This window comes from Heterodontus francisci, chromosome 17, assembly GCF_036365525.1.
Source record: "Heterodontus francisci isolate sHetFra1 chromosome 17, sHetFra1.hap1, whole genome shotgun sequence".
Lineage (NCBI taxonomy): Eukaryota > Metazoa > Chordata > Chondrichthyes > Heterodontiformes > Heterodontidae > Heterodontus > Heterodontus francisci.
The window spans coordinates 68,908,870-68,932,937 of NC_090387.1; the positions used below are offsets into that span (position 1 = coordinate 68,908,870).

Here is a 24,068-nt window from a genome sequence, read left to right on the forward strand (position 1 = left end):
TTCCCACAACTGTTCCACAAAAGCTACTGAGCTCTATCTGGGGAATATTTCTCATCTACTGCCCTCCCCCCATGAATTATATCAGGAAATAAATATCTATTCCAGTTTCCTTTGCTTTTACTGAATGGAATTCAATAAATACAGGTGAATTCTCAATGAAGCAGAGGTGAAACTTCTTGCAGGAAGCAGAAATTTGTAAAATTGTTCTATAAATTGGGAATAAGAAAATGTGTAGAATGTCCTCTATTTGAAATTGAATACAAATACTCATAATTAATTTGCGGTCAAATATGTATTATTGAAATGACTGCTAACTTTACTAAACTAACTGACTGTTCACTGTTAGCTTCAGTTCAGTTCATTTGGTGTAATATTTAATATATGCGGCCCACCGGATACCAAGTCCGTGGTGAAGTGGTCCACAGAAAAACGGTTGGTCTTCCCTGTCCTGAGACATCAGAAGTTCAGTCCATGACTGCACTATCTTATAATCTGATTGAGTTAGATCATTTTTTATGTATTAATACACTGTGTTTGAATTTATTGTCCCCTGAATCAGCCTCCTCCTTTGATGTACCAGAGCAGCTCCCCTGAGTCACGAAGACACAATGGAGGCGCCTTCTCTCTCCCTGACATGAATGACAGATTGCAGCTGCTTCTGTGCGGCAGGTTGGTGGCGGGGGCTTCTAGTGGCCCTCCATCTTTGAGAGATCATCCGCCATTCTTAGTTGGACGGCGAGCACGCCTTCTGTTCACTAATTGACCAATTCTTCGAAAATCGTGTTGGCTGACTGTGACCGACAAACTGCAGGGACCCTGTTCCCTCATCCATCACCAGTTGCTGGTTTGAGGTTCAAGCTGTAGAGGTGAGACCATCCAATCATTTGCTCCACGCTGCTCCATCATCAAATCAGGTTGTACCAGAAGGCAAGGTGGCTGCAACGTGTAATTTTATGCACTGTGACCTGCTCAGGCTCCAACACCTACACTCCACATTGATTTGTCATTAAGAAAAATGACACCTATATCATGAACTTATCACAGCACATAGAATAGTTTATTTATTTACTGATACAACAAAAATGACACACACATACACACACCGGTACTGTTATATTTTACATCTGGACATGTTAACCTGCACCATGCAGATTTACAGCCAATTTGTTTGCAGATGTGGTGGCCTTTGCTTTGGTTGAACAAGTGCCTTGTATGTGGATGATGGCACATGTGAACATTTTGCATGGCACAAATATTCGGACAAGTCAGAGGTCACCCCTTTTCGTGGGTGTTGAGTATTTAGTGGATAAAGAGCTGACAGCAGTTACAACACTCACATCAATCAAAAACTTAACTAGCGTCAGCCTTCCCGCACTGTTCCGCAAAAGATTCTGAGCTGTATGTGGGGCAGATTTCTCACCTTCTCTCCTCCCCCATGAATTATATCAGGAAGTAGATATCTAATCCAGCTTCCTGTGCAGCATTATTTCACTGAACGGAAAGTAATGGAAGGACGGTTCACACCAAAATTCTCAACAAGTGCCCCGACATGTGCAACTCCCTGCAGGAAGAACTAATTTGTAAAACGTACCCGATAAAATATTAATCAGGGTAAATGTCCCTTTGTTTGAAAGTGAATACAAATTCTCAATATAATAAATTGAGGGTCAAGGATTTATTCTTTAAAAGTAATGACTTCTGATTATAAAGAATTAACTGCCTGCTTTTAGTTCCCGATTGTATTTTGATTGTAATGTTTGCTGTTGTACTTGTGAATATGTAATCCCCAGGATACCAAGTTTACATAGAAAGGCAGAAGAAGGGTCACTGACCCGAAACGTTAACTCTGCTTCTCTTGCCACAGATGCTGCCAGACCTGCTGAGTGATTCCAGCATTTCTTGTTTTTATTACATAGAAAGGGGTTTGTCTTCCCTGTTCCAGAGATATTGTTAATTGAGACAGTGACTGAGTATGTCAGCAATATTTGACTGAGATATATCAATTTTGTGCTTTAAAAATCCCCAGAGTTTGAATTTATTGTCTCCTGTTCTGTGGGGCTCATATGCGAGAGCAATGCCATCAAATCACAACAGAGAAACAAGAATAGAGACATAGAAACATAGAAAATAGGAGCAGGAGGCCATTTGGCCCTTCGAGCCTGCTCTGCCATTTATTATGATCATGGCTGATCATCCAACTCAGTAACCTGTTCCCGCTTTCGCCCCATACCCTTTGATCCCTTTAGACCCAAGAGCTATATCTAACTCCTTCTTGAAAACATACAATGTTTTGGCCGCAACTGCTTTCTATGGTAGTGAATTCCACAGGTTCACCACTCTTTGGGTGAAGAAATTTCTCCTCATCTCAGTCCTGAAAGGTTTACCCCGTATCCTTAGACTTTGACCCCGGTTCTGGACTCCCCCACCATCGGGAACATCCTTCCTGCATCTACCCTGTCGAGTCCTGTTAGAATTTTATAGGTTTCTATGAGATCTCCCCTCACTCTTCTGAACTCCAGCAAATATAATCCTAACCAACTCAATCTCTCCTCATACGTCAGTCCCGCCATCCCAGGAATCAGTCTGGTAAACCTTCGCTGCACTCCCTCTATAGAAAGAATATCCTTCCTCAGATAAGGAGACCAAAACTGCACACAATATTCCAGGTGTGGCTTCACCAAGGCCCTGAAGAATTGCAGCAAGACATCCCTGCTTCTTTATTCGAATCCTTTCGCTATGAAGGCCAACATACCATTTGCCTTTTTTACTGCCTGTTGCACCTGTATGCTTACCTTCAGTGACTGGTGTACGAGAACACCCAGGTCTCGCTGCATATTCCCCTCTCTCAGTTTATAGCCGTTCAGATAATAATCTGCCTTCCTGTTTTTGCTACCAAAGTGGATAACCTCACATTTATTCACATTATACTGCATCTGCCATGCATTAGCCCACTCACTCAACTTGTATAAATCACCCTGAAGCCTCTCTGCATCCTCCTCACAATTCACCCTCCCACCCAGTTTTGTGTCATCTGCAAATATGGAGATATTACATTTAGTTTCCTCATCTAAATCATTAATATATATTGTGAATAGCTGGGGTCCTAGCACCGATCCCTGCGGTACCTCACTAGTCACTGCCTGCCATTCGGAAAACGACCCATTTATCCCTACTCTTTGTTTCCTGTCCGCCAACCAATTTTCTATCCATTGCAATACACTACCCCCAATCCCATGCGCTTTAATTTTACATGCTAATTTCTTATGTGGGACTTTGTCGAAAGCCTTCTGAAAGTCCAAATAAACCACTGGCTCCCCCTCATCAACTCTACTAGTTACATCCTTGAAAAATTCTAGTAGATTTGTCAAGCATGAAAAATCCATGCTGACTCTGCCCAATTCTACCACTGTTCTCTAAGTGCTCTGCTAAAATCATTGATAATGGACCAGAGAATTTTCCCCTCTACTGACGTCAGGCTGACTGGTCTTTCATCCCCTGCTTTCTCTCTACCTCCCTTTTTAAATAGTGGGGTTACATTAGCTACCCTCCAATCTGTAGGAACTGTTCCAAAGTCTATAGAATCTTGGAAGATGACCACCAATGCATCCACTATTTCTAGGGCCACTTCCTTAAGTACTCTGGGATGCATACCATCAGGCCCTCGGGATTTATCAGCCTTCAATCCCATCAATTTCCCCAACACCATTTCTCTACTAATACTGATTTCTTTCAGTTCCTCTCTGTCACTAAGCCCTGTGTTCCCAACATTTCTGTTATGATATTTGTCTCCTCCTTTGTGAAGACAGACCAAAGTATGCATTTAGTTGGTCAGCCATTTCTTTATTGCCCATAATAAATTCCCCTGTTTCTGACTGTAAGGCACCTACATTTGTCTTCACCAATCTTTTTCTCTTCACATACCTATAGAAACTTTTACAGTCAGTTTTTATGTTCCCCGCAAGCTTGCTCTCGTACTCGATTCTCCCCTTCTTAATCAATCCCTTGGTTCTCCTTTGCTGAATTCTAAACTGCTCCCAATCCTCAGGTCTGTTGTTTTTCCTGGCAAATTTATATGCCTCTTCCTTGGATCTAATGCTATCTCTGATTTCCCTTGTAAGCCATGGTTTGGCTATCTTTCCTGTTTTACTTTTGTGCTAGACAGGGATAAACAATTGTTGCAGTTCATCCATGCACTCTTTAAATGTTTGCCACTGCCTATCCACCGTCATCCCTTTAAGTAATGTTTCCCAATCCATCATGGCCAACTCGCACCTCATACCTTCGTAGTTTTCTTTACTAAGATTCAGGACCCTTGTCTCAGAATCAACTACAACACTCTTCATCTTGATGAAGAATTCTATCATATGATGGTCGCTCGTACCCAAGGGATCTCACACAACTAGATTGTCAATTATTTCTCTCTCATTACACAATACCTAGTCTAGGATGGCCTGTTCTCTAGTTGGTTCCTCAATGTATTGGTCCAGAAAATCATCCTGTATACACTCCAAGAATTCCTCCTCTACGGTATTGTGACTAATTTGATTTGCCAAATCTATATGCAGATTAAAGTCACCCATAATTACAGATGTTCCTTTATCGCATGCATCTCTAATTTCCTGTTTAATGCCATTTCCAACATCACCACTACAGTTTGGGGGTCTACATACAACCCCCACTAACGTTTTTTGCTCCTTAGTGTTTCTCAGCTCTACCCAGACAGATTCCACATTGTCAGAGCTAATATCTTTCCTCACTATTGCATTAATTTCCTCTTTAACCAGCAATGCAACTCCACCGCCTTTTGCTTTTCATCTGTCCTTCCTAAATACTGAATATCCCTGGATGTTCATTTCCCATCCCTGGTCACCTTGCAGCCATGTCTCCGTAATCCCGACTATATCACACCCGTTTACATATATTTGCACGATTAATTCATCCACTTTATTGCAAATGCTCCACGTGTTAAGGCACAAAGCTTTAAAGCTTGTCTTTTTAACATTACTTGTCCCCTTCCCACTATTTTTCACTGTGGTCCTGTTTGATTCTGGCCCTTGATTTCTCTGCCTATCACTTTCTTTATTCCCCTAACTGTCTTTTGTTCTTGCCTTTGATCCCCCCTCCTCTGACTCCTTGCAAAGGTGCCCATCCCCCTGCCATGTTAGTTTAAACCCTCCCCAACCACTCTAGCAAATACTCCCCCTAGGACATCAGTCCCGGTCCTGCCCAGGTGTAACCTGTCCAGTTTGTACTGGCCCCACTTCTCCCAGAACCGGTCCCAATGCCCCAGGAATCTAAAACCCTCCCCGTCATACCATTTCTTCAGCCACGTATTCATCCGATATATCCTGCTATTTCTACCCTGACTAGCACGTGGCACTGGTAGTAATCCTGAGATCACTACCTTTGAGGTTCTACTTTTCAACTTACTTCCTAGCTCCCTATATTCTGCTTTTAGGACCTTATCCTTATTTTTAACCTATGTTGTTTGTACCAATGTGTACCACGACCACTGGCTGTTCACCCTCCCCCTTCAGAAAGTCCTGTAACCGCTCAGAGATATCCTTGACCTGAACACCAGGGAGGCAACATACCATCCCGGAGTCTCTTTTGAAGCCACAAAAACACCTATCTATTACCCTTACAATTAAATCCCCTATAACTGTGGATTCCCACACTTTTTACTCCTCCCCTGTGCCGCAGAGCCAACCGTGGTGCAAAGAATTGGGCTGTCGCTGTTTTCCCCTGAGAGGCCATTCCCCGCCAAAAGTATCCAAAGCAGTCCACCGGTTTTGCAGGAATCCTATTCCCCACATCCCATCATTTGCTGCCTTGATGATGAAGTTGTAAGTACCATCCTAACCAACAAGACCCGTAATACTGAAGCAGCGTCACCATCCAGCCAGTCACTCCACCATTCCCCACACTGCTCCATCACCACATGCATTAACCACAACCACAAGATTGCAGCAGATGGCAATATGGCTTCAAGGCATCATTTTACGCAATGTGGCCTGTTTAGGTTCTAAATTGTTCCCTATACCTTGCGCTGTCATTAGAAATATCTCTTTAAGGAAAAGAATGGCACTTATCACAGGACACGACACCAACAATGAGAACGTCAAAAACAATTCATTCACTTTCCATTAGTTTATATAAAGACACACTCATCAGTACAAAGACACTGAGGACATTTCTTTTTGGGCCTCCTTATCTCGAGAGACAATGGATACGCGCCTGGAGGTGGTCAGTGGTTTGTGAAGCAGCGCCTGGAGTGGCTATAAAGGCCAATTCTGGAGTGACAGGCTCTTCCACAGGTGCTGCAGAGAAATTTGTTTGTTGGGGCTGTTGCACAGTTGGCTCTCCCCTTGCGCCTCTGTCTTTTTTCCTGCCAACTACTAAGTCTCTTTGACTCGCCACAATTTAGCCCTGTCTTTATGGCTGCCCGCCAGCTCTGGCGAATGCTGGCAACTGACTCCCACGACTTGTGATCAATGTCACACGATTTCATGTCGCGTTTGCAGACGTCTTTATAACGGAGACATGGACGGCCGGTAGGTCTGATACCAGTGGCGAGCTCGCTGTACAATGTGTCTTTGGGGATCCTGCCATCTTCCATGCGGCTCACATGGCCAAGCCATCTCAAGCGCCGCTGACTCAGTAGTGTGTATAAGCTGGGGATGTTGGCCGCTTCAAGGACTTCTGTGTTGGAGATATAGTCCTGCCACCTGATGCCAAGCGAAGATGGAATGAATTGAGACGTCGCTCTTGGCTGGCATACGTTGTCCAGGCCTCGCTGCCGTAGAGCAAGGTACTGAGGACACAGGCCTGATACACTCGGACTTTTGTGTTCCGTGTCAGTGCGCCATTTTCCCACACTCTCTTGCCAGTCTGAACATAGCAGTGGAAGCCTTACCCATGCGCTTGTTGATTTCTGCATCTAGAGACAGGTTACTGGTGATAGTTGAGCCTAGGTAGGTGAACTCTTGAACCACTTCCAGAGCGTGGTCGCCAATATTGATGGATGGAGCATTTCTGACATCCTGCCCCATGATGTTCGTTTTCTTGAGGCTGATGGTTAGGCCAAATTCATTGCAGGCAGACGCAAACCTGTCGATGAGACTCTGCAGGCATTCTTCAGTGTGAGATGTTAAAGCAGCATCGTCAGCTGAGGACATGCAGCTTGTGTAATACAGTACATATGGACAATATTTCATATATTGTGCCTGAAGGGCCTGTTGTTCAGGAGCAGCAGTTACATTTGTCAGAGGTTTTCCCTTTACACACACAGCCATTGGCGCAGTTCGTGCATCCTGCAGGACAGCAAGAGCAGCAACCTGAGAGGAGAGGGCAAAGGCAGAAATTACTTACAATGAATTAGTTCACTCAAACACACCCAGACCCTCCCATGACAGCACTCAGCCCCTCGCTCATAAACAAATCTGTGTCAAATCACCAAATGACCCAACTGAACAGGCTCAACATCAGAACACAGTGAGAGAGAGTTTTGGTGAATATGTTAGTGTCAGTAACTCTCCAACACTATCTCTAGTGATAAATCTATAATATCAACGCTTTCCGATGTAAAACTCAGACACTTCTTTAACCAACAGGATTCTCTCCTCGGGTTTCATTAGATTTGACTTTGCATAAATTTGATGGGAATTAAATCAGTTGAAATCATGGGCCTTGTCCTTTTCTATCATGTTCCTCTCTCAGTTCTGCCCAGAACTATGCCTTAAAGCCATATTGCCATCTGGTGCAATCTTGTGGGAGTGGTTAATGCATGTGGTGATGGAGCAGTGTGGGGAATGGTGGAGTGACTGGCTGGATGGTGATGCTGCTTCAGTATTACGGTTCATGTCGCTTCATCATCAAGGCAGAAAATGATGGGATGTGGGGAATAGGATTCTTGTCACATTAAGACGGAGCTCCCCCAGAGCAAGAGACAAGAAATGCAACCTCTGGGGTTTATTGAAGCACAAAATTGACATATCTCAGTCAAATATATTTTTTTCCAAAAATATACTTTATTCATGAAAATTTGTAAAAAATAAAATTACAGAACAGTTCAAAGCAGTTCAAATTTGACCTTTGGGAAAGTACAACATCGATCAGATGCCTTCGATACAGAGCCTGAGGTGCCTCACAAACCTTGCCATTCCATTTTAAATGCAATGTACATTTGTATTACACAGCAAAATTATATTTGGTGCATACAGCCCGAGGGGTTTTACACAGGTTCCAGCCCCTCCGTACACTATGTCAGGAGGACCTTACACTGTGGCCTTTCCCCATTGAGCCTTAGCGATGGCTACCCCAAGCTTTAGTGCGTCCCTCAGCACGTAGTCCTGGAGCTTGGAATGTGCCAGTCTGCAACACTCGGTCTTCGACAAATCTTTGCTCTGGAAGACCAGCAAGCTTCAGGGAGACCAAAGAGCATCCTTAACCGAGTTGATGGTCCTCCAGCAGCAGTTGATGTTTATCTCGTTGTGTGTCCCTGGGAACAGCCCATAGAGCACAGAGTCATGTATTACAGAGCTGCTTGGGATGAATCACGATAAAACCAGTGCCTCTCTTTCCACACCGACTTTGCAAAGGCACATTCCAGAATGAGGTGGATGATAGTCTCTTCCCCACCACAGTCATCTGGAGGGCAGCGGCTGAGGCGCTGAGATTCTGGGCATGCAGCAGGGATCTGACGGGGAGGGCCCTTCTCACCACCAACCAAGCTATGTCTTGGTGCTTGTTTGAAAGTTCTGGTAATGAGGCATTCTCCCAAATGACTTTGACAGTCTGCTCAGGGAACCATCTGACAGGATCCACCATCTCCTTTTCCCGTAGGGCCTTGAGGACATTCCATGCAGACCACTGCCTGATGGATTGGTGGTCAAAGGTGTTTCCCTGCACAAACTTTTCCACGAAGGATAGGCAGGAAGGCACGGTCCAACTAAATGGACTGTTCCACGGCAATGTGGGCAGACCCATCCTTCGCAATACTGAGGACAGATAGAAGCCCAGCACGGAGTGACATTTGGTGTTTGCGTACTGCGGTTCTACACACAACTTGATGCAGCTGCACACAAAATTGGCCATCAGGATGAGGGTGACATTGGGTATGTTTTTCCCCCTTTATCCAGAGCTTTGAATATCGTGTCCCTGTGAACCCGGTCCATTTCGATCTCCAGATAAAGTGAAAGATGGCTCGGGTGACCGCCATGGCACAGGAGTGGGGTATAGGCCAGACCTGTGCCACGTACAGTAACAACGTGAGTGCCTCGCACTTAATGACCAGGTTCTTACCCACAATGAGGAGAGAATGCTGCTCCCATACGCCCAGTTTCTGTTTCACCATGGCGACACTCTGCTTTCAGTTTTTTGCGCATTCCCCAGCCCCTACAAACCATATCCCCAGCAACTTCAGGTCGTCTGAACTGATGGTGAAGGGGACAAAGGAACAGTTGGCCCAGTTCCTCAAGAACATGACCTCGATCTTGCCCTGATTTACTTTGGCTCCTGAGGCCAGTTCGAACTGATTGCAGATGTTCATCTGCTAAAACAGCTCATGATTCAGGGATCAGCCTGACAGGCAAAAAAACCCCAATGTCATTTTCCTACTGAAAACTATTTCCAAAAAACCTCTTCCTATCTCCTCCACACTCACCTCGAACAGCAAGACTGAGGAGCTCATGGACTTTTTTGTCACTAAGATTGAGATGGGTCGAATGGCCTCCTCCTGTACTGTAATGACTCTTTGACACTCTGGCCATTTGATCAGCTGCCTCAGCCACTTCCCTCCCTTCCACGAGCCCACCAGGCCAAACACCCTCTCACTTTCCCCCCAGGTCCTTGCCCTGAATCACATCATTTTAAAATTCTCATCCTTGTTTTCAAATCCCTCCATGGCCTCATGCCTCCCTGTCTCTGTAATCTTCTCCAGCCCTACCCCCTCCAAGTTGTGTGCACTCCACTAATTCTAGCCTCTTGACTATCCCTGATTTTATTGGCTGCACCATTGGTGTCAGGTGACTTTATCTGCCGAGAACCAAAGCTTTGGAATTCGCTCCATAAATATCTCCGCCTCCCTCCCTCTCTTTCCTGCATTAACACACTCCCTTAAACCAAGTTTTTGACCATCTGCCCTAATACCTCCCTTTGTGACCGGGGGTCAAATTTTGCCTTTTACCGTTCCTGTGAGGCACGTTGAAACGTTTTATTACATTAAAGCCGCTACATAAATACAAGTTGTTGTTGTCTAGTTCAGTCTTTCAACAGTGAGGAAGTTGCACACGGTTCAGCGGTCACATGTTCTCCGGATTCCTCCCATTGATCTGGTAACTGGCCAATTCTCACCTCTCCAAACACTGTGTGTTTGAAATGTGCTGCCTATGAAAACACAATATCAATGTAAACTCTTGTAGATATCAAAGCAGGTGGGAAACTGTCTGGGACAAAGGATCTGGCAGAGCAATCTGAAACCCAGAAACGAGCAAATATCCAGAATGAAAACGGTGAATCAAACTTCAAACAGAAAGTGCAGTCCTGGACTCCCCCAGTCGGTGGGGGTGAAACGTGTTGCAGACGCTCAGACACACGGCAAATGCACAGAAAATGTTGGGAAATTGCTGTAATTGAGAAATCTTTTTGGGACGTGTTGTGAGTGAAGGAGACGGGTGTAATTCAAACCTTCAGCCGCTGACTCACTTCGGTGCCCCGTGTGCATTCAGTCGGGACCGAGCCGCTCCTTCCCTGGTTTTGCAGCCGGTTCTCCACCGATCACAAGCCCATAAAACTCGGCTCCGATTCAGCAAACGGCACAAGATCGAGAAGTGCTGATTGGGTGAGGGCTGGAAGCTGGTGAAGAAGTTAGTGAAATGTCTGACTCGAAGTCCTGTGTGTGCCTGGATGGTGAGTGGTGTCTGGTGCAGTCCTTTCAGCACAGTGTCCCGGCTCAGTCTCACTGAGGGGCAGCAGCATTGGAGGGGAGGCTGTTTATTAAAGGAACTGCAGAACAGAATGTGTCAAAGAGTCGGGGCTCCTCCACACGGGGGGCATTTCCCAGGGTTTTAAGCACAACTCAATGTCTGTGTTTTTCCTCTTTTCAGGATCCTGCTCCTGTGAAAACACCTGCAGGTGCTCCGACTGCCGATGCCCCACCAGCAAAGCTGGACACTGCCGGAAAAGTGAGTAACTGTGGGAGTGTTTAAAGCTCCTCACATTGTATTTATGTGACTGATAGTTCTGGGCAGAACTCAGAGAAGAACACGATAGAAAAGGACAAGGTCCATGATTTCACTTGATTTAATTCCCATCAAATTTATGCAAAGTCCAATCTGAAGAACCTGGAGGAGAGAATCCTGTTGGTTAAAGAAGTGTCTGAGTTTTACATCGGAAAGCATTGATATTATAGATTTATCACCAGAGATAGTGTTGGAGAGATACTGACACTAACTTATTCACCAAAACTCTCTCACACTGTGTTCTGATGTTGAGCCTCTTCAGTTGGGCCATTTGGAGATATGACACAGATTAGTTTATGAGGGAGGGGCTGAGTGCTGTAATGGGAGGGTCTGGGGGTGTTTGAGTGAACTAATTCATTGTAAGTAATTTCTGCCTTTGCCCTCTCCTCTCAGGTTGCTGCTCTTGCTGTCCTGCAGGATGCACGAACTGCGCCAATGGCTGTGTGTGTAAAGGGAAAACCTCTGACAAATGTAACTGCTGCTCCTGAACAACAGGCCCTTCAGGCACAATATATGAAATATTGTCCATATGTACTGTATTACACAAGCTGCATGTCCTCAGTGTCTATGTACTGATGAGTTGTGTCTTTATATAAACTAATGGAAAGTGAATGAATTGTTTTTGAGAGTGTCATTTTTGTATCAGTAAATTAAAAAAAATTCCAAGTTCAGTGATAAGTGCCATTCTCCTCCTTAAAAAAGTGACATCTGTAATGACCGCGCAAGGTATAGGGAACAATTTAGAACCTAAACAGGCCACATTGCATAAAATGACGCCTTACATCTATATTGCCATCTGGTGCAATCTTGTGGGAGTGGTTAATGCATGTGGTGATGGAGCAGTGTGGGGAATGGTGGAGTGACTGGCTGGATGGTGACGCTGCTTCAGTATTACGGTTCATGTCGGTTAGGATGGTACAGCTTCATCATCAAGGCAGCAAATGATGGGATGTGAGGAATAGGATTCTTTTTTCTTTGTTGTGACTCAGTGGCGCTGCTCTGTTACATTAAGAAGGAGCCCCCCCCAGAGCAGGAGACAAGAAATGCAACCTCTGGGGTTTATTGAAGCACAAAATTGACATATCTCAGTCAAATATATTTTTTTCCAAAAATATACTTTATTCATGAAAATTTGTAAAAAATAAAATTACAGAACAGTTCAAAGCAGTTCAAATTTGACCTTTGGGAAAGTACAACAGCGATCAGATGCCTTCGATACAGAGCCTGAGGTGCCTCACAAACCTTGCCATTCCATTTTAAATGCAATGTACATTTGTATTACACAGCAAAATTATATTTGGTGCATACAGCCCGAGGGGTTTTACACAGGTTCCAGCCCCTCCGTACACTATGTCAGGAGGACCTTACACTGTGGCCTTTCCCCATTGAGCCTTTGCGATGGCTACCCCAAGCTTTAGTGCGTCCCTCAGCACGTAGTCCTGGAGCTTGGAATGTGCCAGTCTGCAACACTCGGTCTTCGACAAATCTTTGCTCTGGAAGACCAGCAAGCTTCAGGGAGACCAAAGAGCATCCTTAACCGAGTTGATGGTCCTCCAGCAGCAGTTGATGTTTATCTCGTTGTGCATCCCTGGGAACAGCCCATAGAGCACAGAGTCATGTATTACAGAGCTGCTTGGGATGAATCACGAGAAAACCAGTGCCTCTCTTTCCACACCTGCTCTGCAAAGGCACATTCCAGAATGAGGTGTATGATGGTCTCTTCCCCACCACAGCCATCTTGAGTGCAACGCCGGAGGCGCTGAGATTATGGGCATGCAGGAGGGATCTGACGGGGAGGGCCCTTCTCACCACCAGCCAAGCTATGTCTTGGTGCTTGTTTGAAATTTCTGGTGATGGGGCATTCTACCAAATGACTTTGACAGTCTGCTCAGGGAACCATCTGACAGGATCCACCATCTCCTTTTCCCGTAGGGCCTTGAGGACATTCCATGCAGACCACTGCCTGATGGATTGGTGGTCAAAGGTGTTTTTCTGCACAAACTTTTCCACGAAGGATAGGCTGTAAGGCACAGTCCAACTAAATGGACTGTTCCACGGCAATGTGGCCAGACCCATCCTTTGCAATATTGAGGACAGATAGAAGCCCAGCACAGAGTGACATTTGGTGTTTGCGTACTGCGGTTCTACACACAGCTTGATGCAGCTGCACACAAAATTGGCCATCAGGATGAGGGTGACATTGGGTATGTTTTTCCCCCTTTATCCAAAGCTTTGAACATCGTGTCCCTGTGAACCCGGTCCATTTCGATCTCCAGATAAATTGAAAGATGGCTCGGGTGACCGCCATGGCACAGGAGTGGGGTATAGGCCAGACCTGTGCCACGTACAGTAACAACGTGAGTGCCGCGCACTTAATGACCAGGTTCTTACCCACAATGAGGAGAGAATGCTGCTCCCATACGCCCAGTTTCTGTTTCACCATGGCTACATTCTCCTTCCAGTTTTTTGCGCATTCCCCAGCCCTTCCAATCCATATCTCCATCACCTTCAGGTTGTCTGAGCTGACAGTGAAGGGGACAAAGGAACAGTCTGCCCAGTTCCTCAAGAACATGGCTTCGCTCTTGCCGTGATTTACTTTGGCTTCCGAGGCCAGTTCGAACTGGTCGCAGATGCTCATCCGTCTGCGAACCGACAGTGGATCCGAACAGAAGACGGCGACGTTGTCCATGTACAGGAAGGCTTTAACCTAAGTGCATCCACAGCCTGGGATTGTCACCCCTCTTATGCCCACATCCTTCCCAATGGATTCAGCTGGCAAGGCTCCAGACTTTACTCCTCACTGCAAGGTCCCTTGCATCGAGAACCTTGACAGAGGCCGGGTTGAAATAAAGTACCAAAGGCCATAAAAAAGAGGAAGGATACTTTGGGTGATAGAAAATTATCTTTATTATCTCTGACAACTAATGCTAGCCTTTCTACTTACATTACATATTCACCTGTGAGTCTCTCGTACTTCTATGTGCTCTTCTTTATTCTTTTGTGTGCACTCCTATGCAGTGTCCCCCTGCACTGTCAGCTGAAGTGGAGGCAGGCTGCTGACCTTGCTGCCCTTGGCTTGGGATGACCTTGGCAGTCGTCCTCTGGATGCCTTAAGCTTGGAGGGCCCCAGCATGTTGAGGGTATCCTGCACAGAAGCAGTACCATCCTCTGTCATCAGTGATGAAGGAGGATCTGGCAACACTGGCAGAGAGGCAGAGAAATTGCTGCCCACACCAGGAGCACCCTGAGAGGAGTCCCAGCAGTGATAAGCAGCAATTCCTCCTCCCTTGCAAGGCACACTTGTGCCTCCCTGCTGACCTGAGAGTGTAGAGGATCTGGTTGTGACTCCAGGTCCCCTGCCCCCTCTCTCCATCCCACTGCTGCCTTGCACTCATGATCAAGACGAGGGTAGTTAAGGCAGCATGAATATCCTGTAGACACTGAGTGCTCTGCTGGATGTGGCTTTGATGGAGCCAATCACTCAATGGAGGATGGCACTTGTGTCAGAGACAGTGTGGCACTCAAGGCCTGGGTGGACTATATTATCATCAGCTCTCGGGCACGCATAGCCTCTGGCATCTTTGCCAGATGTTGCCTGACCTCTCACTGCAGCTGCAGCATTTCTCATGATGCTGGAGACACCAGCGGCACATCATGAGACTACGGTTCAGCATGGACCTGGCCTCCCACAGTCCTTCGACTGTCAGAGGCCTGGGTTGTCACAGTCTCTATCAGCTGCTCGGGCAGATCCATGCAGAGTCCACCAGTTTGTGTGCCATATCTAAGCGCGAGCACATACGCACCACCATGACTGTCGCTTTGCTGGTGAAGAGTGCAGGGCTCTGAGGAGATGATGCCCCTCTGAAGCTCAATTCTCCCCCTCAGACGTGGTAAACCCTACTACAGTCTCAGAGGCTCTTTGTGGATGTTCTATGGGACCTGTGTGAGAGAACAGAGACATTTAAGGGTCAAGGGTCTCCCCTCCTGACATAGCACACACCCCTACATTGGAGATGCCTGTAGGCACTGAATGCCTTATCAGCAGCAGGGCTCCATTGCTGCAGATGCACCCTTCTGCCCCATGGCAACATTATTCACTGTCTTGGGAAGGTGCCCCGTCTCTCCTTCTGCAAGGCTGCATCCATCCTGTGGCCATGCCAGCTCCATGATCTCCTCCACCATTGGGCTCAAGGCATCGAGCTTTGGCAGACAACCGCCAGTCTTGGCACCCTTTCTGCGATTGTGTGCCATTTTCTAATGCAGACACAAAGATGAATGTTTTTTCTCTCCCAGCGGAACAAGCCCAAGACATATGCTTGTTGTAGTCTCGTGGATCATGATGAGGGCACACAGATGCCTCCTGCATGTGGCCCCTTTCCAGGGATATTTTGAGGGTCTCCAATGACAAAAGGCTGCCTGAGGCATAGCGAAGTGGTGCTGAAAGGTGGAGGACAGTTGACAAGGCTGTTAAAAAGGCATCAGCAATTCTTGACTTTAGGAATAGAAAAATAGAGTAAAAAGCAAGAAATCTAAGCTAAACTTTTATAAAGCACTCATTAGGCATATGCTGGAGTATTGTGCCAAATTCTGGGTACCACATTTTAGGAAGGACATCAAGGACTTGGAGAGTCTGCAGAAGTGATTTACTAGATTTCTACAAGGGATGAAGATTTCAGTGAGGTGAAGAGAATAGAGAGTTGTTCTCCTTACTGCGGAGAATGTTAAGAGAGATTTGATAGAGTTGCACAAAACTGAAACTGTTCCAATGGCAGAAGTTTTGATAACCAAATGACACTGATTTAAGGTGATTGGAAAAAATAACAGAGGCAAGGCTTTTATACACAGCCAGTTGTCATGATCCGGAATACTTGAAAGGATGGTGGAAGCAGATTCAGCAATAACATTCAGAAAGGATTGGATAAATACTCGAAGGGAAACATTTACAGGACGATGGTAAAGGAGGAGGGGAGTGGGAATAATTGGATAACTCTACCAATGAGTTGGCACAGTTGCAATGGGCCAAATGGCCTCTTTCTGTGCTGCATCATTCTATGGTTCTGTGTTATTAGTTGGGCAAAAGCAGGGTCCATGTTACAGACAGTGAGACCGAGAAACTGTGATGAGATAATTAACTAACTAATCTATTTTGGCTTGTTGTGGAACATTGGCCAGGACATCAAAACAACTGTCTGCACTTCTTCCAATAGTTCCAAAGAATATTTTAATATTGGCCTGAGGATGTGAAATAGGTAGACAGATTGGACAGGTTGTCATCTAATTTATGGTACATTTGATAGTAGGACACTGCCTCACTGGTGCACAGCAGAAATACCATTGAATCATTTACTCCACCATTCCCATCATCAGATGGTTTCACCTCATCCACCAGACTGTACCAGGTGGCAATGTGGCTTTAATCCAATATTTTATACATTATGGCTTGATGATACAGATAAGGCTCTATCTCATTCCCGACACAATGTGCTGTCATTAGGAATATCACTTATTTAAGGCAGAGAATGGCACTTATCACAGCACTTGCGTTAGTGAAATTTTATTAAATGATATGAAAAATGACATTTGCAAAAACAATTCATACAATTTCCATTAGTTTATATAAAGACACAACTCATCAGGACACAGACAGTGAGGACATTTGGCTTGTGTAATACAGTACATATGGACAATATTTCATATATTGCGCCTGAAGGGCCTGTTGTTCAGGAGCAGCAGTTACATTTGTCAGAGGTTTTCCCTCACACCATCCAGCCAGTCACGCCACCATTCCCCACACTGCTCCATCACCACATGCTTTACCCGCTCCCATAAGATTGCATCCGATGGCAATATGGCTTTAAGGCATCATTTAATGCCACGTGGACTGTTTAGGTTCTAACTCATTCACTACATGTTGTGCTGTCATTAGAGATGTCATTTCTTTAAGGGAGAGAAGGGCATTTATCACAGGAACTAACATATTTTAGTTTAGTTTAGAGATACAGCACTGAAACAGGCCCTTCGGCCCACCGAGTCTGTGCCGACCATCAACCACCCATTTATACTAATCCTACACTAATCCCATATTCCTACCGCATCCCCACCTGTCCCTATATTTCCCTACCACCTACCTCTACTAGGGGCAATTTATAATGGCCAATTTACCTACCAACCTGCAAGTCTTTTGGCTTGTGGGAGGAAACCGGAGCACCCGGAGAAAACCCACGCAGACACAGGGAGAACTTGCAAACTCCACACAGGCAGTACCCAGAATTGAACCCGGGACGCTGGAGCTGTGAGGCTGCGGTGCTCTCCACTGCGCCACTTTGCCGCAGGTTTGGAGCAGGAATCATGTCTTGCACCCCCTACTGTATCTGATAATGATCTTTAAATATTCGGATCTGGAAGTTTGTTAGAATGTATTTTTGGTCTAATTCTGCTTAAAGCCTGAGCTACATAAAAATGCACAACAGGGACTGTTGTTCATGTCTTATACATGTTTATGCATTTGCTATTTTAAAAAATGTCTTCAGTTTTTTTCTTGATATTTTCTTGTGTCTTTTTTGTTTAACAGGTTGTAAAGTTCATGAGGTAGTTCCCTAAATGTTACTATCCTCTCATGGAATGGCTTCTTATATTCTGAAGAAACTAAGCCAATTGAAAGTCTTAAAAGTACCTGTAAATCCCTGTCCTGTCAGCCAAAATGCATGGAGTAGTTAAGAGATGTGGGCTTGGTCGTAATGATTGCTCCAGAAATGATTGATTTCTGCCCAGTTTAACTCGCATAATGTAACATTTTCTGGGCTCCCCAGATAGCTCAGTGGATAAATGCACCATCAATAAATAATGCAGAAAAGGATTGTCCCAGCTTCAATGTGTGCTGATTTTAGCCAGAGCAGAACTGGAGTTATCCTCAGTTTAGGGAAGTGAAAAAGCAGCCACTGATTAGCAATCAAGGTTAAAAACAGTGACAGGTGAAAATATCAGCAGGCATGGGCATGAAAGCGGCAGTTTGACAAAACTCTGCACTTTGCTCCCAACAGACAAGGCGTTGTTTTTAAATGATCAGAATTTCCAATCCTGATGCACGTGCTCGCTAGATGCAGAGTGGAGTCAGGAATGATTTTGGAAAATTGAAAAATTGGAAATTCGTGAGGACAAGATTGTCTTGGCTGTGATGTTTCACACAGCTGAATATCCTTTTGACTGTTGCAAGGCTCCACTAACTGCATAGAGCCATACTAGATATCAGTTCAGATTGGGAATAGAGCTATCACTCCATAGTGCAGATTCTTTGACCCACATCTATGACTGTGTGTGTATATGTGCTGATGGCAGAACCTTGCAGAATTATTCCGCTAGAATCTAGAATATTATGTGAAAATAAGCCACTTTGGTAAAGTACCAAAGAGTGCCAGCACCCCATGGAATCATACAGAGTATGAGTTATGGTCTTTAATGGAGGATGAGAGAAGGAGGCTTAAAAACAATGGAACTTGGCTGCTTGGAACAGGAGGAACATTTAGCCCCTCGAGCCTATTCCACCATGCAGTGAGATCATGGCTGATCAGCAACCTGACTCTATATAGCACCTTTGCCCCATATCCCTTCTCCTTCTGGTCAACAAAAAAATCAATCTCTGATTTAAAATTAACAATTGATCTTGCATCAATTACCATTGTGGAAGTGAGTTCCAAATTTCTACTGCTCTGTGTGTGAAAGTGTTTCTTGATTTCACTCCTGAAAGGCCTGGCTCTAATCTTTAAACAATGCCCCCTAATCCGAGATTTCCCAACCAGCGGAACTAGTTTCTCTCCATCTACCCATCAGTTCCCCTTAATATCATAAATGTCAATCAAATCACCCCTTAACCTTCTAAGTTTGTGTAATCTATCAGAGTAATTTAACCCTCGAGTCCAGGTATCATGCTGGTAAATCTATGCGGCACTCCCAACAAGGCCAATATATCCTTCCTGAAGCCTGGCTTCTATCCTATTGTATTCCAATGCTCTAGATATAAAGACCAGCATTCCGTTAGCCCTTTTGATTATTTTCTGTACCTGTTCATGACATTTTAATGATCTACATATCTGGACCCCCAAGTCCCTTTGAACCTCCACTGTTTCTAGCTTTCCATCATTTTAGAAAGTACCCTGTTCTATCCTTTTTAAGTCCAAAGTGGATGACATCACATTTGCCCACATTGAAAGCCATTTGCCACAATTTCTCCCATTCACGTTTTTTATTTGTTCCTGGGATGTGGGCGTCACTGGCGTGGCCAGCATTTATTGCCCATCCCTTAATTGCCCCTGAGAAGGTGGTGGTAAGCTGACTTCTTGAACTGCTGCAGTCCATGTGGGTTAGGTACACCTAGAGTGCTGTTAGGAAGGGAGTTCCAGGATTTTGACCCAGTGACTGTGAAGGAATGGCGCTATAGCTCCAAGTCAGGATGGTGTGTGGCGTGGAGGGGAATCTGCAGGTAGTGGTGTTCCCATGCGTCTGCCGCCCTTGTCCTGCTCGGTAGTCGAGATCGTGGGTTTGGAAGGTGCTGTCTAAGGAGCCTTGGTGAGTTGTTGCAGTGCATCTTGTAGATGGTACACACTGCTGCCTCCGTGCGTTGGTGGTGGAGGGAGTGAATGTTTGTGGATGGGGTGCCAATCAAGCAGGCTTCTTTGTTCTGGATGTTGTCGAGCTTCTTGAGTTTTGTTGGAGCTGCACCCATCTAGACCAGTGGAGAGTATTCCATCACACTCCTGACTTGTGCCTTGTAGATGGTGGACAGGCTTTGGGGAGTCAGGAGGTGAGTTACTCGTCACAGGATTCCTACCTCTGACCTGCTCTTGTAGCCACGGTATTTATATGGCTACTCCAGTTCACTTTCCGGTCAATGGTAGCACCTGGGATGTTGATCGTGGGGGATTCAGCAATTGTAATGCCATTGAATGTCAAGGGGAGATGGTTAGATTATCTCTTGTTGGAGATGGTCATTGCCTGGCACTTGTGTGGTGCGAATGTTACTTGCCACTTATCAGCCCAAACCTGGATATTGTCCGGGTCTTGCTTCAGCTGGACACAGGCTGCTTCAGTATCTGAGTCATTGCAAATGGTGCTGAACATTGTGCAGTCATTAGTGAACATCCCCCACTTCTGACCTTATGACTGAAGGAAGGTTCTTGATGAAGCAGCAGAAGATTGTTGGGCCTCGGACTCTACCCTGAAGAACTCCTGCAGTGATGTCCTGGAGCTCAGATGATTGACCTCCAACAACCACAACCATCTTCCTTTGCGTTAGGTATGACTCCAACCAGCGGAGAGTGTTCCCCCTGATTCCCATTGACTCCAGTTTTGCTCGGGCTCTTTGATTCCATACTCGGCCAAATGCTGCCTTGATGTCAAGGGCAGTCACTCTCCCCTCACCTCTGGAGTGTTCAGCTCTTTTGTCCTTGTTTGAACCAAGGCTGTAATGAGGTCTGGAGCTGAGTGGCCCTGGCGGAAACCAAACTGAGTGTCGCTGAGCAGGTTATTGCTCAGCAAGTGCCTCTTGATGGCATTGTCAGTGACACCTTCCATCACTTTACTGATGATTGAGAGTAGACTGATGGGGCAGTAATTGGCCGGGTTGGACTTGTCCTGCTTTTTGTGTACAGGACATACCTGGGCAATTTTCCACATTGCAGGGTAGATGCCAGTGTTGTAGCTGTACTGGAACTGCTTGGCTAGGGGCGTAGGGGCGTGGCCCTAATCTATCAGTAGCTCTTAATAGGTTTGTGCTTTCATCCACACTGCTTACAATGCTACCTATTTTGTGTCATTGATAAATTTGGATATGCTGCCTTTGCGTTGTCATTGAGTCTGTTTGTTTCAGTTTGGAAGCAAAGCCGGGAGTAATCCTGCAAGTAAAGGTCATGTACATCTCTTAATATTCTGAAAGAAGCAGAAGCTTCTCTTTATGTGAATACCCCCATGGCAACATATATTGCCAATTAGTTTTTTACTCAGATTTTCTTAAAGGGGCTCTTTTTGACATTGGAAATATGTTTGACAGTTCTTAGCTTTGCTCCCTCGCCAAACACACTCTCTCTCTCACATGCCAGGTCATGTCATACATTTAGCAATTTAGTGGTTGATTGAAGCCAGAAAATAAATGAGCCTTGCTGAAGTTATGAAAATTTCAAATGTTTATTGAAATTTCAGCTAACACTTCCCAGCCTGCGGCTGAGTTTACTCATTTGGGAGCTGTTGAGCTCCGAGGGTCAGCAGACTTTCAGATTTTTAATGTGTAATAATGCACCTGCTTGCTGTTACAGAAATTAAAATGCAGATATGTGATACATGTTTCCACCTTAGGTGGATAAAGGGAGCTCGGAGGAAGAAGAAAACAATTAAGTGAATGACATTGGACTTTTACAAGGAAGAGGGCAGGAAATGTTAGGGTAGATTAGATTAGACAAAATAAAATTAACTAAACCTAGAGAATGAGGGAGAGGAGTGATAAGACTAGTTTAAGGTTACTATTATAAACCTATTTCTGATGCTTGAGCAGTGCTGTTTGCAGTGTCACAGAACACGCACTTAAAAAAAAACACTGCCATTTTCCCTGCTGTTGGCTTAAAACTGCAAACTTGCAGATACTTCAAGATTCTGACCTCTGAACACTATCTTCACCAATTGGCCAATCTTACATCATCTGAACAGGGGCGGCGCAGTGGTTAACACCGCAGCGTCACAGCTCCAGCGACCCGGATTCGGTTCTGGGTACTGCCTGTGCAGAGTTTGCAAGCTCTCCATGTGACTGCGTGTGTTTCCTCCCACATGCCAAAGACTTGCGGGTTGATAGGTAAATTGGCCATTGTAAATTGCCCCGACTGTAGGTAGGTGGTAGGAGAATTGAAGGAAGGTGGGGATGTGAGAGGGAAATGGGATTAATGTAGGATTTGTATAAATGGGTGGTTGGTGGTCGGCACAGACTCGGTGGGCCGAAGGGCCTGTTTCAGGGCTGTATTTCTCTATGAAATCCTTTTTTTATTTACTGATACCAAAAATGCTTCCATAAACCCCAGAGGTTGCATTTCTTGTGTCTTACTCTGGGGGGCTCCTTCTTAATGTGACAGAGCAGCGCCACTGAGTCACAACAAAGAAACAAGAATCCTATTCCTCACATCCCATCATTTTCTGCCTTGATGATGAAGCTGTAAGTACCATCCTAACCGACATGAACCGTAATACTGAAGCAGCGTCACCATCCAGCCAGTCACTCCACCATTCCCCACACTGCTCCATCACCACATGCATTAACCACAACCACAAGATTGCACCAGATGGTAATATGGCTTTAAGGCATCATTTTATGCGATGTGGCCTGTTTAGGTTCTAAATTGTTCGCTATACCTTGCGCTGTCATTACAGATGTCACTTTTTTAAGGAGGAGAATGGCACTTATCACTGAACTTGGAATTTATTTTAATTTACTGATACTAAAATGACACTCTCAAAAACAATTCATTCACTTTCCATTAGTTTATATAAAGACACAACTCATCAGTACATAGACACTGAGGACATGCAGCTTGTGTAATACAGTACATATGGACAATATTTCATATATTGTGCCTGAAGGGCCTGTTGTTCAGGAGCAGCAGTTACATTTGTCAGAGGTTTTCCCTTTACACACACAGCCATTGGCGCAGTTCGTGCATCCTGCAGGACAGCAAGAGCAGCAACCTGAGAGGAGAGGGCAAAGGCAGAAATTACTTACAATGAATTAGTTCACTCAAACACCCCGAGACCCTCCCATGTCAGCACTCAGCCCCTCCCTCATAAACTAATCTGTGACATATCTCTAAATGGCCCAACTGAACAGGCTCAACATCAGAACACAGTGTGAGAGAGTTTTGGTGAATATGTTGGTGTCAGTATCTCTCCAACACTATCTCTAGTGATAAATCTATAATATCAACGCTTTCCGATGTAAAACTCAGACACTTCTTTAACCAACAGGATTCTCTCCTCGAGTTCTTTAGATTTGACTTTGCATAAATTTGATGGGAATTAAATCAGGTGAAATCATGGGCCTTGTCCTTTTCTATCGTGTTCCTCTCTGAGTTCTGCCCAGAACTATCAGTCACAGAAATACAATGTGAGGAGCTTTAAACACTCCCACAGTTTCTCACTTTTCCGGCAGTGTCCAGCTTTGCTGGTGGGACATCGGCAGTCGGAGCACCTGCAGGTGTTTTCACAGGAGCAGGATCCTGAAAAGAGGAAAAACACAGACATTGAGTTGTGCTTAAAACCCTGGGAAATGCCCCCCGTGTGGAGGAGCCCCGACTCTTTGACACATTCTGTTCTGCAGTTCCTTTAATAAACAGCCTCCCCTCCAATGCTGCTGCCCCTCAGTGAGACTGAGCCGGGACACTGTGCTGAAAGGACTGCACCAGACACCACTCACCATCCAGGCACACACAGGACTTCGAGTCAGACATTTCACTAACTTCTTCACCAGCTTCCAGCCCTCACCCAATCAGCACTTCTCGATCTTGTGCCGTTTACTGAATCCGAGAAGAGTTTTATGGGCTTGTGATCGGTGGAGAACCGGCTGCAAAACCAGGGAAGGAGCGGCTCGGTCCCGACTGAATGCACACGGGGCACCGAAGTGAGTCAGCGGCTGAAGGTTTGAATTGCACCCGTCTCCTTCACTCACAACACGTCCCAAAAAGATTTCTTAATTACAGCAATTTAGTTCGATGTCCTTTCTGATTCTAAATATTTACACAGTTCTTCTTCTTTGGCCTCCTTATCTCGAGAGACAATGGGTAAGCGCCTGGAGGTGGTCAG

The 24,068-nt window shown here is 45.3% G+C and overlaps 2 long non-coding RNA genes across 2 annotated transcripts; one reads left to right on the top strand and one right to left on the bottom strand.

Annotated features, from left to right (window-relative positions):
• Window positions 1-10,340: 10,340 nt before the first annotated feature.
• On the top strand, window positions 10,341-11,901 carry LOC137379014 (uncharacterized). The gene is made up of 3 exons (XR_010976721.1): window positions 10,341-10,908; window positions 11,106-11,183; window positions 11,634-11,901. It is a non-coding gene; the product is annotated as an uncharacterized lncRNA (long non-coding RNA).
• Window positions 11,902-22,739: 10,838 nt separating this feature from the next.
• LOC137379213 (uncharacterized) lies at window positions 22,740-24,068 on the bottom strand. The gene is made up of 2 exons (XR_010976763.1): window positions 23,408-24,068; window positions 22,740-22,958 (listed from the first exon to the last, which is right to left on the bottom strand). It is a non-coding gene; the product is annotated as an uncharacterized lncRNA (long non-coding RNA).